Source organism: Ornithorhynchus anatinus, chromosome 20 (assembly GCF_004115215.2).
Source record: "Ornithorhynchus anatinus isolate Pmale09 chromosome 20, mOrnAna1.pri.v4, whole genome shotgun sequence".
Taxonomy (NCBI): domain Eukaryota; kingdom Metazoa; phylum Chordata; class Mammalia; order Monotremata; family Ornithorhynchidae; genus Ornithorhynchus; species Ornithorhynchus anatinus.
In genome coordinates, this window is record NC_041747.1 from 2024618 (window position 1) to 2038741 (window position 14124).

Genomic DNA, 14124 nt, shown 5'->3' on the forward strand with positions numbered 1-14124 from the left:
ACTATTCTAAGCGCTGGGGTAGGGACAGGGATATCAAGTTGTCTCACGTGGGGCTCACTGTCTTTATCCCCATTTTATAGATGAGGTAACTGAGGCCCAGAGAAGTTAAGTGATTTGCCCAACGTCACACAGCTGGCAAGTTGCGGAGCCGCAACCTCTGACCCTCAAGCCCGTGCTCTTTCCACTAAGCCATGCTGCTGCTTAGACACGAAGGTGCAGTGAGGCTCTATTGTTTTCTTAATTCTTGGTGAGAAGGAACAAGTCTATCAGCATCTGAGACTGGCATAAAATGGTGGTGTTTTCTGGAGCCCCAGATGGGTTGGTTGGGGCTTAGAGGCAGAGGGGCTCCCGTGCGAATGAAACCAGGAATGCAGGAGCAGGGGGAAAAAAGGTAGGAAATAGTGACAAGCTAGAGACAGAGTCAGTTGAAGAGTTATTGACAAAGACATACACAGACTCCTCAGGACATACTACACTCACACAAATGTGCACCAAAAAAACCCCCCAACAAACCTCTCAGATCAGGTTGCCTTCTTGAGACACCTGGCAGCAGTGGTGAGGCAGAGAGGAAGCTAAATGAATTTGTTTGATAAAGATGGCCACTTCTTAAAATGGTAACTCAGTGAAATAATATTGCTTTTCCACACTCACCCTTTAAAGATCATCAATTGTATCAAAAGACATTCTTAAAAAGCAGCAATTTCTTTAAGTGTGCCAAGTGAGTGGGATTGAATGTTATTTTTCTGGCTCTCTCTGTGTTCCATTCTGCCACTGTAACGAGAACAGTGTGTCCGAGGAGAACATGATGACATTGGGGAGTGGTGTGATCTTACTTTGTCAGGAACAGAAAGCTGTGCCTGCTATCCAACACTACTTGTTTCACAAAAATAATATCTGTTTCTGCCTGATGGAAGAAACTGGCAGTACCTGGTTTTATTTAGGAGCCCCCCATTACTGAGTCAGCCTGCCATCAATGTGCCTGTGAGTTACTGGGTGGTTGGCACTGTCCAGTTGGCTCTCAGTCAGGTGGTAGGTAGGGAGTGGTCCCCACTAGTCCCTGTGGAAACAAAAAAAAAGGGGGGGGGGGGACAAAAGACCAGAAGAGATGGAGGAAGTTCTGAAGTGAAATTCCTGGAAACTCAAGCCTTGCAAAAAAACCCTTAGGAAAATTCCAACAAAGCTTCATCAGTCCATCACCTCAGCTCATCTGTTATTCCTGCTGAGAAACTCCATCATCGGTCAATCGACAGTATTTATCAAGAACTACTTTGAACAGAGTGCCGTCCTGAGAGAGGTTAATGGAGGTAGAAGACGCAGTCCCTGCCTCAAAGAGCTCACAGTGATTAATATGTTTATCCTCAATATTTGTTGCAGCCAAGGCCTGATTTGCTTTCACTCAGATTCCTCCAGGACTGGAGTAAAGAGGAAGGGACTTCAGGATTCTTCATCTACCTCCTCTAGACTGGAAGCTCATTGTGGACAGGGAATGTGTCTACCAACTCTGTCATTTTGTACTTTCCCATATACTTAGTACGGTGCTCTGCAGTCAGTAAGCTTTCGATATGATTGACCGATCAATTGATTTTCATGTGAGAGGTAGTTGCCTCAACACCAGAATTTCTTTGAACTTTCCTAGCCCTAAACCAGAGGATATCAACTCAGCTCCCTTGGACGTTCAAATTTCCTCAGTACCTTCCTGATGTTACTTAGTCTCTGGAGGCTTCAGTTGCTTTCTTCCTCTAGAAGTTAGAAGGTGTAATTGCTATGGTTTCTGAGAACTCAGGGAAGGTGGGGTTTCCCTGAGGATGGGAAAGGGCAAATGTTATGACCTATATGTTAAGGACCAGGATAATTTCAAGCATGTGATCCTAGGTGAGCTTATTCATTCATTTTCAAGATGGGTTTAGGGTAAATCATGAAACAGTCCACCTGCAACCACCTAGAAGAAAGTGAGATACGAGGAGGCATCCAGTATGAGTTTCAGCTGAGCAAACTGTTCACATGGTTTTGAATTCCTTCTCTGACAAATCACACAGTCAAGGAAAAGCAGTAGAAGAAATGGACCCAGGGGCCACTAAGGACTTTAGTTCTATTATTCAAGCTGAAAATGTATCGCTTCAAGTCAACCTCTTCTCCTCCCTCTCTTTCTTCCCCATTTCCCTCCTGCTCTTCCCATCTCCTTCTCTCCCTTTAATCCTCTCTCCCTCTTCGTCACCCACCTTTCTTCTTCCACATCTAATAGTTATGTACTACATAGGCTTTCTACTCCCCTCTCCTCACATCTGTACCGGGATACACACGTATAAATGTGTTCATCTGCATATACTGAGAAATCCCCGCTACCCTTTAGAAACGAAGGTAAGGCTACTGGCTGTGACTTAATGAGACTCTTGGGCTGTCAGTTTGAGGCTGGATCATAACTCAGTGAGGAGTTTGAGGAAGGCTCAGGGGGGCTGTTGCCCTCTAGAAGTGGAAGAAAAGGGTAGGGACAGGTACTTCAATCAATCATATTTATTGAGCACTTAGTGTGTGCAGAGCGCTGTAGAAAACACTTGGGAGAGTACAACACAGCAGGCACATTCCCTGCCTACAATGAGGTTACAGTCTAGAAGGGGGAGGCAAACATTAATATAAATGTATAAATTACGGATTTGGACGTAAGTGCTGTGGGGCTGGGCAGAAGGGGTGAGTAAAGGGAGCATATCGGGGCAACACAGAAAGTAGTGAGAGAAGAGGAAATGAGGACTTAGTCAGGGAAGGCCTCTTGGAAGAGATGGGCCTTCAATAAGACTTTGAAGATGGGGAGAGTAATTTTCTTTCGGATATGAAAAGGGAAGGCATTCCAAGCCAGAGGCAGGATGTGGGCGAGAAGTCGGCAGAGAGATAGACAAGATGGGGGTAATGATTAGGTTGGCGTTAGAGGAGTGAAGGGGCGGTCTGGGTTGGGTGGAATCTTTGCATTCCCACTTAGCAGAGCAGGCTGGTTTAGATTCTCCTTCCAGGCTCTACCATGCCTCATGTCCTAACCTGGGCCAGATCAGTTTTGAACCCTTATGGCAGCAGAGACCCCATGTGTGGGTTTCTCAAAGCTGGGCTATTAATCTTGTTTTCCTTCTGTATTAGCTAGCCTGAACCCATGGGCCCAGGGGTGGGAAATAAAATAGGCAAGGCATCAAAGAAAGCAGACAGTGAGCAAGGAGCTTTGATCCAAAACAGAACCCAACAAGCTGGTCCTGGATTTCAGTATATTGGCACAGTGTCCTGGCACTGCCCCACTGATCCTACGCTTACAAAAGAAACTTGCCAAAGGCAAGACACAATTACTGGGGTAAGAGGGGACTCGATAGGACACAAAAGGTCGGATGCCTGATGCCATTGGCCAGTAGGTGCTCACTCTGAAGGACCTAAAATATAATAATAATGGTGGTATTTGTAAAGCGCTTACTATGTGCAAAGCACTGTTCTGAGCGCTGGGAGGGGATACAAGGTGATCAGGTTGTCCCGTGTGGGGATCACAGGTTTCATCCCCATTTTACAGTTGAGGTAACTGGGGCACAGAGAAATATAGTGACTTGCCCAAAGTCACACAGCTGACAAGTGGGTGGAGCTGGGATTTGAACCCATGACCTCTGACTCCCAAGCCTGGGCTCTTTCCACTGAGCCACGCTGCTTCTCTTTTCACCCCTCTCCCAAATCTCCCCTACCCCCATCCCTCCCATCCCGTGGTCTCCTGGAAGGAGCGTGGGCCTGGCAGTCAGAGGACCTGGGTTGCAATCCCAGCTCTGCCACTTACCTCTTGTGTGACCTTGGGCAAGTCACTTAACTTCTTTGTGCCTCAGTTCCCTCATCGGTAAAATAGAGATTCAATACCTATTCTCCTTCCTACTTAGCCTGTGAGCTCCTGAGGGACCTGAATATCTTATATCAGATATTCAGATATTAGATCATCTTATATCAGATATTAGAGAAGCAGCGTGGCTCAGTGGAAAGGGAACGGGCTTTGGAGTCAGAGGTCATAGGTTCAAATCCCAGCTCTGCCACTTGTCAGCTGTGTGACTGTGGGCAAGTCACTTAACTTCTCTGTGCCTCAGTTACCTCATCTGGTAAAATGAGGATTAAGACTGTGAGCCCCACGTGGGACAACCTGATTCCTTTGTGTCTATCCCAGCGCTTAGAACAGTGCTCTGCACATAGTAAGCGCTTAACAAATACCAACTTTAACTTTATATCTACCCCAGTGCTTAGTACAGTCCTTGGTACAGAGAACTAAAAAAAAACCCCAATTATTATTATCATTCTTATCGTTGTTATTGTCATCCCCTCCTGTACTCCTATGCAGGCGTTAAATATGAAGTGAGTTTCAGTGGGTTGGACTATTTTTCATCCAACACATAAAGACTGCTTCCAACAGTAAATGCTCTTGGGCCAAGCCAACACTGCCAATTGCTAACAGTGTTCAGGTGCGCATTCACTGTCCTAGCTCATACAGTTGTAATTCACCCCAGCGAGCCTGTCATTTTCCGAGGCCAGCTAACTATTAGAGGAAATTTCCTAAGCACACAATTGAAATGGTGCGATCTATGCTTCATTGAATTCAACTGCAGTATTGTTACCCCAAAGGGCAGCATTCATCGATTTCCCCACCTCTTGCTGTTCCGTTAAAAATAAACACTCAAGGAGGCCCCCGAGATAAAAGGCGACCACAGAAAATGGCAGGCTTATGTTCTGCTCTGACCTGTTCCGATTTCCCTTCCCCGGACGACGAAGTCCGCATGGGTGCAGGCCAGAAACTCCCTTTGCACTCGACACCCCACCCGCTCTTCTGTTAAACGCCACATTTAACCTCTCTCTACACAGTGTGTTTTCAGAAACACAACAGATCCCATTCTAACAGCCCTGATGAGGCTTTCTAACACTTCTGGTCAAGTCACAACACTTAATAATGGAATTGGCATTTATCATTAGCAATCTTCCCCCTCGAGGCTGCTGGATGTTAGAGCCAGGAAATAAGTTTGGTGGTTGGGGTGGAGATGGCACTCCGTTGGGGGTTGCTATTTTTAGACCACGCTCCATTTTCTTCCTGGGCCACATCTTTCTGCCCGCAATTAAATCCCCGTGTCTTCCTCTGGGGACTCCGGGCAAGTATTTGTGTTCTTTCTTTCCGAGGGATTTGCACATTGACTAGTCTAGATCATCTTGGGGACTTTCTGGATATGAATGTGCTCCTATCCCTCTTCCAAGGTTGGTCTTCAGGATCACATACATTCTCTTAGGGAGAGAACTGTCAATTAACCTTTGTAATAGAGGATAGGGAAAGAGGCCAGACTTCATCGCAGTAGCGTTTTAACGTCTTCCCTGTGGGGCGACCGTAGTAACAGACAGACCCGCCTGGTAGATAGTTAGGAAAAGGGTCACTCCTTTCAAGCAGGGGGCTGAAGGGAGAGCACCACAGCAGACGGACCAGCCTGGTGGGTGGTGACTTGGGGAGGGGCAGCTTTTCCTGGGCCAGAGCCCCAGGAAGATTGGGAGTCCAAAAAGTAAGCTTAGAAACAGAGACAGGGCTTGGGTGGGGCAGATCCCTCAGAGCAGCAAGGATCTAGTCTGAAGGGCAATCAAGGGGGCTAGAAATGGCCATCTCACTTGGCTCTTTTCGGTCACACTGGCACAGGTGACTCTCAGTAAGGTCATCTTCAAAAACGCTGTCTGGGTGTTTATTTCCCTTACATTTGTGTTTTAGTGATGTTCACACACACACTCCCCCACATCACCTCATTTCACACTGGTAATGGGTAATCGTGATCAATCAATCCATAGGATGGGACAGTGAAGAGGGTCAGTTGGAAGAAACGTAGACTGGGGAGGGCAGATGGCCACAGAAGCTAGTCGATCAATCTATCGATAGTATTGACCGAGTGCTACTGAATGCAGAGCACTCTACTAAGGGATTCCGAGTTGACAGTGTGAATCCATCGATCAATCGCGTTTACTGAGCGCTTGGGAGAGTACAACATAACAGAGTTCGAACCTGAAGATAGAACAGTGAGTGCCCAGGCCCAAGAGGGGCAAGTGCTACTGACATTTTTAACAGTAGTCAGTGGAGTGGAAGCCCCTGTGGACAGGAAATGGGTATTGGGCTTCCGCTGTCCTTTCCCAACAGCTTGGGCTCAGTGGCCGCTCAATAAATAACATTACTTCTGCTGCTTCTACTGGCCCTCTGGCTGGAAAGCTATCATTAAAGATAAATAACATGTTCGAATCCATCCCTCAATACTACACTTAGAATTCACTCACAGGTTTCAGATAAACATCCTCGGTCATCGGTGATTTATGACAACTTAATTTCTCGAGTGCTCCATTACCTCTTTCTTTATTCCTCCATTACGGCTCTGACTTCATTATATTAGAATAAATGTCTCCATTAATCTCCGCAGCCAAGACAGATGAAAAGACAGTTGTTCATCCCCTGAATGCACTTGATCTTCTGGGTCTAGCCAACAAAGTTAAGTCAATAATTTTGTATTGAGGAGTCACTAGGGATAGGGCGTTGTGCTGGCTCGGGGTAACCCTGAGGCTAGACTTACCCCCTCCTTACTGGGTAGAAGTTAGAGGAGACAGGACAGTAGGCACACTGCCAACCTAAATATATCCCGGGCTGGGCCGGGGGGGTTGAACCCCCGTGGCTTTATCCATCCGGTTAATTCACTGAGCTTCTGTGAGAATTTTCCACTTTCTTTCTACTGATCGCGTCGCCCCTTTGAGTCTGCAGCGAATCGTACCGTGCCAGCCACCCAATCAATCGATAGATGGCATTTATTGAATGCTTACTGTGTGCGGAGCACCATACTGAGCACTTGGGAGCGAACGGTACGACAGAGTTGGTTCCCTGCCCTCAAGGAAGGGTCATAAATACACATTTGTGTATATGGCTCGAGGATGACTGAGGTAGGAAAGACAGGGGAACTCCAGGCCTGGTGGAGGATGTGTCTCGGAAGAGCCCCGAGCTTGGGAGAATCTCATCATTAACTTCCTGCTTTAGGCAACTCTGGCCGGACCCAGGCAGCCAGGACTGGTCCTACGAGGTCTCCTGGCCTTTGGTCTGAAGGCAGGATGGCTGGAGGAAAACCTGAAAAAACAATCCTGGCACAGCATGTTGAACACTCTGGTCTTGTCTAGTGTCCCCACCTGCCCCAGACCCCGACCCCAAGCCGGAACCCTTGCCAATGTGGGCGTTGGGCTGAGGAGTGAATTATGACCTCGGTGCTGTGGGGGAGGTTCGCGGTGGCCCAGGGAAAAGAACGTGGGCCTGAGCATTGGAGGACCTGGATTCTAATCCCAGCTCTGACCCGCATCCGCGGTGTAGTCTTGGACAAGTCTCTTAACTTCTCTGTGTCTCAGTTTCCTCATCCATAAAATGGAGATTAAATGCTACTCCCTCCTAATTAGCTTGCGAGCCCCAAGTGGGACAGACACTGTATCCAACCTGAATACCTTGTATTTTCCCCCCTTCCCCCCGTAAATCCCTACTGAAGACACACCTCCTCCAAGAGGTCTTCCCACACTAAGCCCCCTTTTACTCAGATTCCCCTCCCTTCGCTCTCCCCCACCCCCTGCCCTTCAGCACTTACATATATATCTATAATTCTATTTATATTGATGCATGTTTACTTGTTTTAATGTCTGTCTCCCCCCTCTAGATTGTGGGCAGGGATCGTCCCTCTTTATTGCTGTATTGCACTTTCCAAGCGCTTAATTCAGTGCTCTGTACCTAGTAAGCGCTCAGTAAATACGATTGAATGAATGAATAAATGAATGCCCCAGCGTTTAGGGCAGAGGTTGGCACACAGTAGCACTAAACAAGTCCCATTTTAAAAAATTAAAATTAAAACAAGTAGAAAGAACTATGGTGGGATAACGGGGGAAGAATTTGAGAATCGCCCATTTAGATCAGTTTTGAGTCCTGTTTGCCTTTTTTTGTTGGTTGCTGTAAAGAATCCTATGGGAGAAGGCCTATTGGAAATGTTGCCATTTTGAGAGCTGTTGTAGATGCATCCTTACGTAGAGGCATCTGTCGCTGTGGTTTAGTTTTACAAATTTGTAACAGTTCTGCACATAAAAATTCTGAGCACAAATCCCCAGCTGAATCCCAGCCAAGCCACACTCAACGTACAGAGCAACTGCTTCTAATCTTGAAGCTTTCCTCCATACAATAATTACTCTTTTCCTCCCTAAAATGTTTTGTACATTTTAAAAACTTCCCCGCAAGGAAACACGACACCAAAATGGAATAGTAGCATAGCTGATGAAAGTGCTTTAAAAATGGGGTTATCCCAAATTCTAGAACCATTTTTTTCACTCCCAACTCAGGTCCAGTTAGCGCTTAAAGATGATCCCAAGTCCTGCCATGTGCAATTTGAACTTCAGAAGTCAGGGAATTAAACGTAAATTTAGAATAGAGTTACAGGCATTAAAAAGCCTTTTCACTGGAAAGCGAAGCGGAATTCTGTAGGAGTCAGAACACATGATGTCTGTGTATTTTACTTCCCACACGGTCTTTGCCAGTCCATTCAAGATCCTACAGTGGTTGAATCGCTTATATTATGCAGAAAAAATGCGTGGGCCAATCAAGTGCAGATTTTGGAGCCCTGTCCAGCGTTCTTAAAATTAAGATTCACTGTGAGTAATGTGGGGAATGGCAAATCGCACTACGGTTTCTTCCGTACAGCTTATCTCTGAATCCCTCGACAGGAAAGTAAAAAGGATCCACTCTCTTCCAAAAAGTGCCCAGGTTTTGTTTTTTAAAAAAAAGCCAAATTTATTGGTCGTTACATGTACCACATAGAAAACGAACGTGAACTTAAAACAGACGACTGTTTCGATATCTTCCGACTACGTATTACAGTATAGACTACAAAACTGTACATTTGATATTCAGCAATGGATTCTTACGGCATAGTGCAATTGTAACATTTTATAAACAAAAAAATTACTTGTGCCTTTTTTTATTAAAATAAAGTGCAATAACTATTTATCTTGTTTATCACAAGAAGCTCTGTTGTTTCACTCCATAGCTGTAATCTTTGAAGATACGGAGGCAGGAATCATCACCTGTCATCATGAGTTCATCAAGCACACTTTTCAGGTACGATTCAAAGCTGAATGTTTGTTTTTTAATTGGATGTAAAAGTAATCGCAGGTCTTCACATACTAAGACAATAGATGGGTATTTTGGTGAAAGCAGCATTTTACATGCACAAATCCAAAATATGGAACTAAAGCTGTCTGGCCCCTACCACGAGATGTATTGAGGAAAGTCTCTCCTTGCTTGCTACAGCACTTTCCAGCAAATTGGCTTCACTGTGAATTCACCTCCGGTGCTTTGTGACCAATTTCATTCGGTCCCCCGATAAAAGGTGGGTCTGGAAATGAACATTCAAGGAAGAGCACCATAAAATTGTCTTTAGTCATTTCTCCTCCCGCTGGGCAGAGGGGTGACGGGGGAAGAGTGGTGGAAACAGGTTTCCAGGGGCACGGTTAGTCTCCGGGGACAGAAAGGCATGAAGTCAGAGGCCTGACGGTTCCAAGTTCTCAAAGCCGAGCCAACGTACCAGGTGCCCTTTAGGGGGTGGGTTGGGGGTGCGCAAGTGTTTCTTGCTTGGAAATGCTGCCTCCTAGAAGCATTAAAGTCATCTTACAGGCCACTTCCTGGGCCTTTTCCAATTCAAAAGGAGGAAGAACCGATGGGAAAGGCCCCTTTCGAGGGATGCCATAGAAAAAACAAGATTGACGGAGCCTAGAAACCAACGGCGACTGCCCTCTCTCAAATATCAATCTTGACAAATGGATCGCCTGATCCCACCATGCCAGGGACGATGATTCCCCCTTTGGGCTCAGAGCTCCCCACCCTCTGTCCTGCTGCCCTGGTCACCCCTGCCCACCTCTGCTTCCAAAACCAGCTCAAGCAGATCAGCCCGAGGGCAAGGCGGCAGCCGCCTGAGGGAAAGGGCCGCTAGGTAGAAAGCCCAAAGGCTGGATGCTACATCTGGGCCCCAAGGTCCATGTCTGGACTCGGCCAGGATCAGCCGGAGCTGCCACGGTAAGCCCCGAATAGATGGGGAGGGAGGGACGGCCAAGGCGGGAGAGCCATGAAAGGAGTGACGCTCTGCTAGCCGGCATTCTGAAGAGAAAACCTTAGCTAACTTTGAAAACATCTTTCTTTATCTCATCACTCCATCTGGAAATGAGCCATTTATGTTCTTCTAGGATTATCCGTTTGGGCACCTGACAAGGAAAAATCAAATTCATATTTTTGTGTCACAGCATCCCTTAGAGACGATTAGGCTGTGCTCAGACAGCTTTGCCAGGTCACAGTGCCAAATTCTCAGCACGTATAGGACTTCTGATATGAAACACAGCAACTCCATGACACTTTTCTGGACCACAGCCACCCCCGACCCCCGAGAGACGCTGCCGAGCTGTAGAGCTCTGAGGACCTGCACCGGATAACTTTCTCCGTGACTGCTCTGAGCCACGTCTCTGGGAAATAGGAGAGCGTGTGCTTCAAGTTTCAGGACTCTCCCCTCCTGCCCCCCGGTATTTTACATATGAAAAATAGTTTCCATGTAAACATCCACATTGAGCTGTTTTCTGTAGTGCTGTACAGTTCAGCCCTTACTCATGCAGGAACAAACAACAAAAATCACTCAATCTACTAGAAGGCAAATCTCAAAAACAGAGCACATATATACAACGGGCACTACCATACACAGTTTTGATACACTTTACTTCACTTAGCCTGAAATAACAACCATTTTCTCATACGTCACATAGCCAGTAAAAGCAACTGCCAAATTTTACTTATCAGCTGGCTTTTCTATCTGAGCTTGACTGAAAGTGAACTCTCAGTGAGACTCTTTTAATCGGTGCAGAGATCAATTATACACTACACACCGTCCTTAAGAGAATGACCCCCGATTTAGCAGGTTGGATGCAAGGTTAAAAGGCTACTTTCCATTCGACAGCATTGAAAAAAAGAACTGATTTCGAAAATATTATTTTCAATTAAGGATGGTGGTTTTTTCTGGAGGAAAGGAACAATTATTTGTATTTATGACTGACTCCATGCTGCGTGCATTTAGAAAGTAGCCTTCCATTTTTTCTTCTCACCCGTAGATTGAAGCTCCTGAAATAGGTAGCCTCTACTCATCTAGAGGGCCAGCGCTCCAGTAGTCTAAAAGACTCTGGAGGATTGGGAAAAAAGATATCTGTCCTGGGTAAGTCAATGGCAATGCACTTATCTTACAGGTACCCAGAACCCTGCAAGACAATGGAAACCCTACTGAAAGATAGATCGATGCAGTCTAGTAAAGTTTTTTTAATCCTAAATTTGGGAAGGTGCTACGTGAAGAACTATTTCTAGAATCATTTAGCTAGGAATTGATATTGTGGACTTTTATGTAACAAACCTGTCATTTCAGTTTTCTGAATTTATTTTAGGAAAATGATGCATCTATAGAGGATTTAAATGGACTGGGGAAAAAAATGACTTAAGAGCATTTCTTTGTCCACTTCAGCTCGGGCTTTTCAAAGTCCACTTTTAGCATTTAAATGAAGCTCTTAAAAAAAAAATAAGGTAGATACCCTCAAGATTAAAACCAATTCTTTTAGCACCTTGACTTCTAGCTACAGCTCTGTTTACATATTACTGGGCAGCACTACTTGATCAAATTTTTAAAACCTCGTTTGGTGTGTGGTGCTCTCGTTCTCTGGCTCCGAAAACTGCACAGGCTGATGCCTTCGAACAGCTGGATAGAAGGCAGAACTCTAGCAACAGACTGAGGGAGTGGAAGACTCCCCACCCCCCGAAATCCAGACCAACATTTCAGAAAGCTTAGAATCTTGTAAGAGACCCACCGCTCTACGTGCAAAATGGAAGGGCAGAAGGGATATCTTCTGCTTCTGGAAGTTCAGCACATGTTTTAGGACCCATTTACAGCATGAGAAAAATTAAATTCACACCCAGGAGATAAGCAGGTAATCATCACGGCCTAGAGAACCATTAGCATTACTGGGTAGGTGGGGGTGAGGGGGCAGCTTGGTCCCCTATCTTGCCCCCCCCAGGCCTCCTAACAATGACTCTTCACTTCCCCTTGCCCTGCAGAGTAGCTAGCCCGTGTGCCATTCTGTGAGTAGAGGAGTTGCGTGGCATAGCTGAACAGCACTGCTCTGGTTGACCAAGCGGCCAAGATCTGATCATCTCGTGCCTGCCCCAGTGCTTAGCTCAGTGCTGGCCACCTAGCCAGCTCTTGATAAATAGGATTACTAAGAGAGAGAAAGCGAATGCCACTTTGTTCATGGCCTGGGCGGAGGGGTCGGCGAGAGACGGGGCGTTCACCACGTGGAAATGAGATGGCGTCATGATGGCAGCGCTAAGGACTGTGGGCCCAGCCTTGGTTTCCACTCCCTCTCATGGCTCTTTCTGAGTGTTCGCCACCCCCTCAGGGGGGAAACACTGGCGCAGTGGTTCTCTTAGTGCTCCTCAACAGCGATTCTTTAAAAGGTCGCCCAGGGTGCCGAAGAGTTAAAGCAGCATAATCAAAGTGATCAACTTTCTAAGGCCAGACGGGCGAGAGCGAGGAGAGTCCTGGCTAGGTTAGCAGCCCTTTAATAGTTCTACCTCTTTAAAAGAACAATAACACCTTGTATCCGTGCAGAGCTTTTACTTTTCCGAAGCGCTTTCCCATCGACAATTTCCATCTATCCTCCCAACATCTCTCGAGGCAGGGAGAAGCAGGTGTTATTCCTGTTGTACAGATAAAGAAACTGAAGGCCAGAGAGGTTATGGGACTTGCCCTGGGTTGCCCACCAGGCCAGTGGCAGAGCTCAGACTAGAACCTTGATCTCCGGACTCTGAGCCTCCTGCTCTTTACCCTAGACCATGCTGCCTCCTTGATCTAGCTGTATAAATAAATCGTTTTGATTCACACTCTCCCTTGACCTTTCTACAGAATTAATTCCCTGACATCTCGTTCACAGGTAACTTCCACGGCCAACAGTGTCTTTATTCCATTCCCACTGGGACCAGGGGAGGCCCGATAACCAGACCGTGTCACGCAGGCTGCTCCGAGAATGAAGCTGCCTGAGGCCAGCAGCAGGAAGTGGGGATGTTCCTCCGGAATCAGAAACCCCCAGGTGAGATGCACTGACAAGAGGAACACAAAATGTAAAACCCAAGCTTCTCCTTCTCTCCCTTCTCCTTTTCTTTCTCCTCCTCCTCACAGTGCTCTGAAATCTCCACCCTACGCTGAATGAAAGTGGTTCAGATCGGGTTTGTGAGCTAGCCAACAGAAAGCAGGACATGGATATTGTAGTACTGGATCGTACAAGTGTAAGCTTGAAGGCAGAGATAATGTTTTCTACTCCCATTATACTCTTCCGAGGGCTTAGTACGGCGCTCTGCTATTAATGCATCGACTTAGGTGGGCCACTCTATCTTTAGCTTAAGCTTCAGCCCATCAACTCCTCTGTTACCAGTTGGGCCCGAGGCCCCGCTGAGAAACATGAGTTTTTATCCTCCTGCCATTGACTATTCTACCCAGGCGTGTCCCAGAAGAGACCGTTCTATTTCAAGGATCCTTTTAATAGTTCAGTCCGGGTCTTGGATAGTGAAATACGAGAGGGTGAACGTGGGGTTGTTTGTGCGGGGGGAGGGGGCAAAGGGGCGGGCAGTCGATGATCCATTGAAAGAGGAAAATTGGTTTGAAGTGGACTTGACAAATTAGGGAAATCAGTGAACAAGAACAGGAGTGCCAGGAAGTGGACTCAGCGCTGCCAGGGAGGGAAATTTTAGGGGGCGGCTGCCAGAGGCCTGCCTTCTCAGGGCCCTTCCCTGCATCGCCAGCTCTGCTCTCCAAACCGTCCCACCATCTCCTCGGACAGGGTGTCTGGATCGCAGGTGAGGCTGTCTCTCCTGCGGTCTGGGGGAGGAACCAGGAAGGAATCCTTGGACTGAGTGGCATGGGTCGAGCATATATTGGTTTTCAATGGTAATTTCCCTTCCTCAAACAAGCCATCAATGATTGGCATTTACTGAGCACTCACTATGTGCAGAGCATTGTATTTAGCGCT

General features: G+C 46.7%; 1 protein-coding gene across 9 annotated transcripts in view; it reads left to right on the plus strand.

The window, feature by feature from the left end:
* WASF3 (WASP family member 3) overlaps positions 1–14124 on the plus strand; it is a 91477-nt gene that overhangs the window by 70795 nt on the left and 6558 nt on the right. For 6 of the 9 annotated variants that reach the window (XM_001516803.5, XM_039915007.1, XM_029047906.2 and 3 more), the window contains 3 exons: positions 9069–9139; positions 11170–11270; positions 13033–13241. The gene's annotated coding sequence lies outside the window, so the exon portion shown is untranslated. Of the gene's footprint in view, positions 1–9068; positions 9140–11169; positions 11271–11783; positions 12273–13032; positions 13242–14124 lie in introns of those variants that run through there. The other 3 variants (XM_029047907.2, XM_029047909.2, XM_039915005.1) reach the window with 2 other exon arrangements.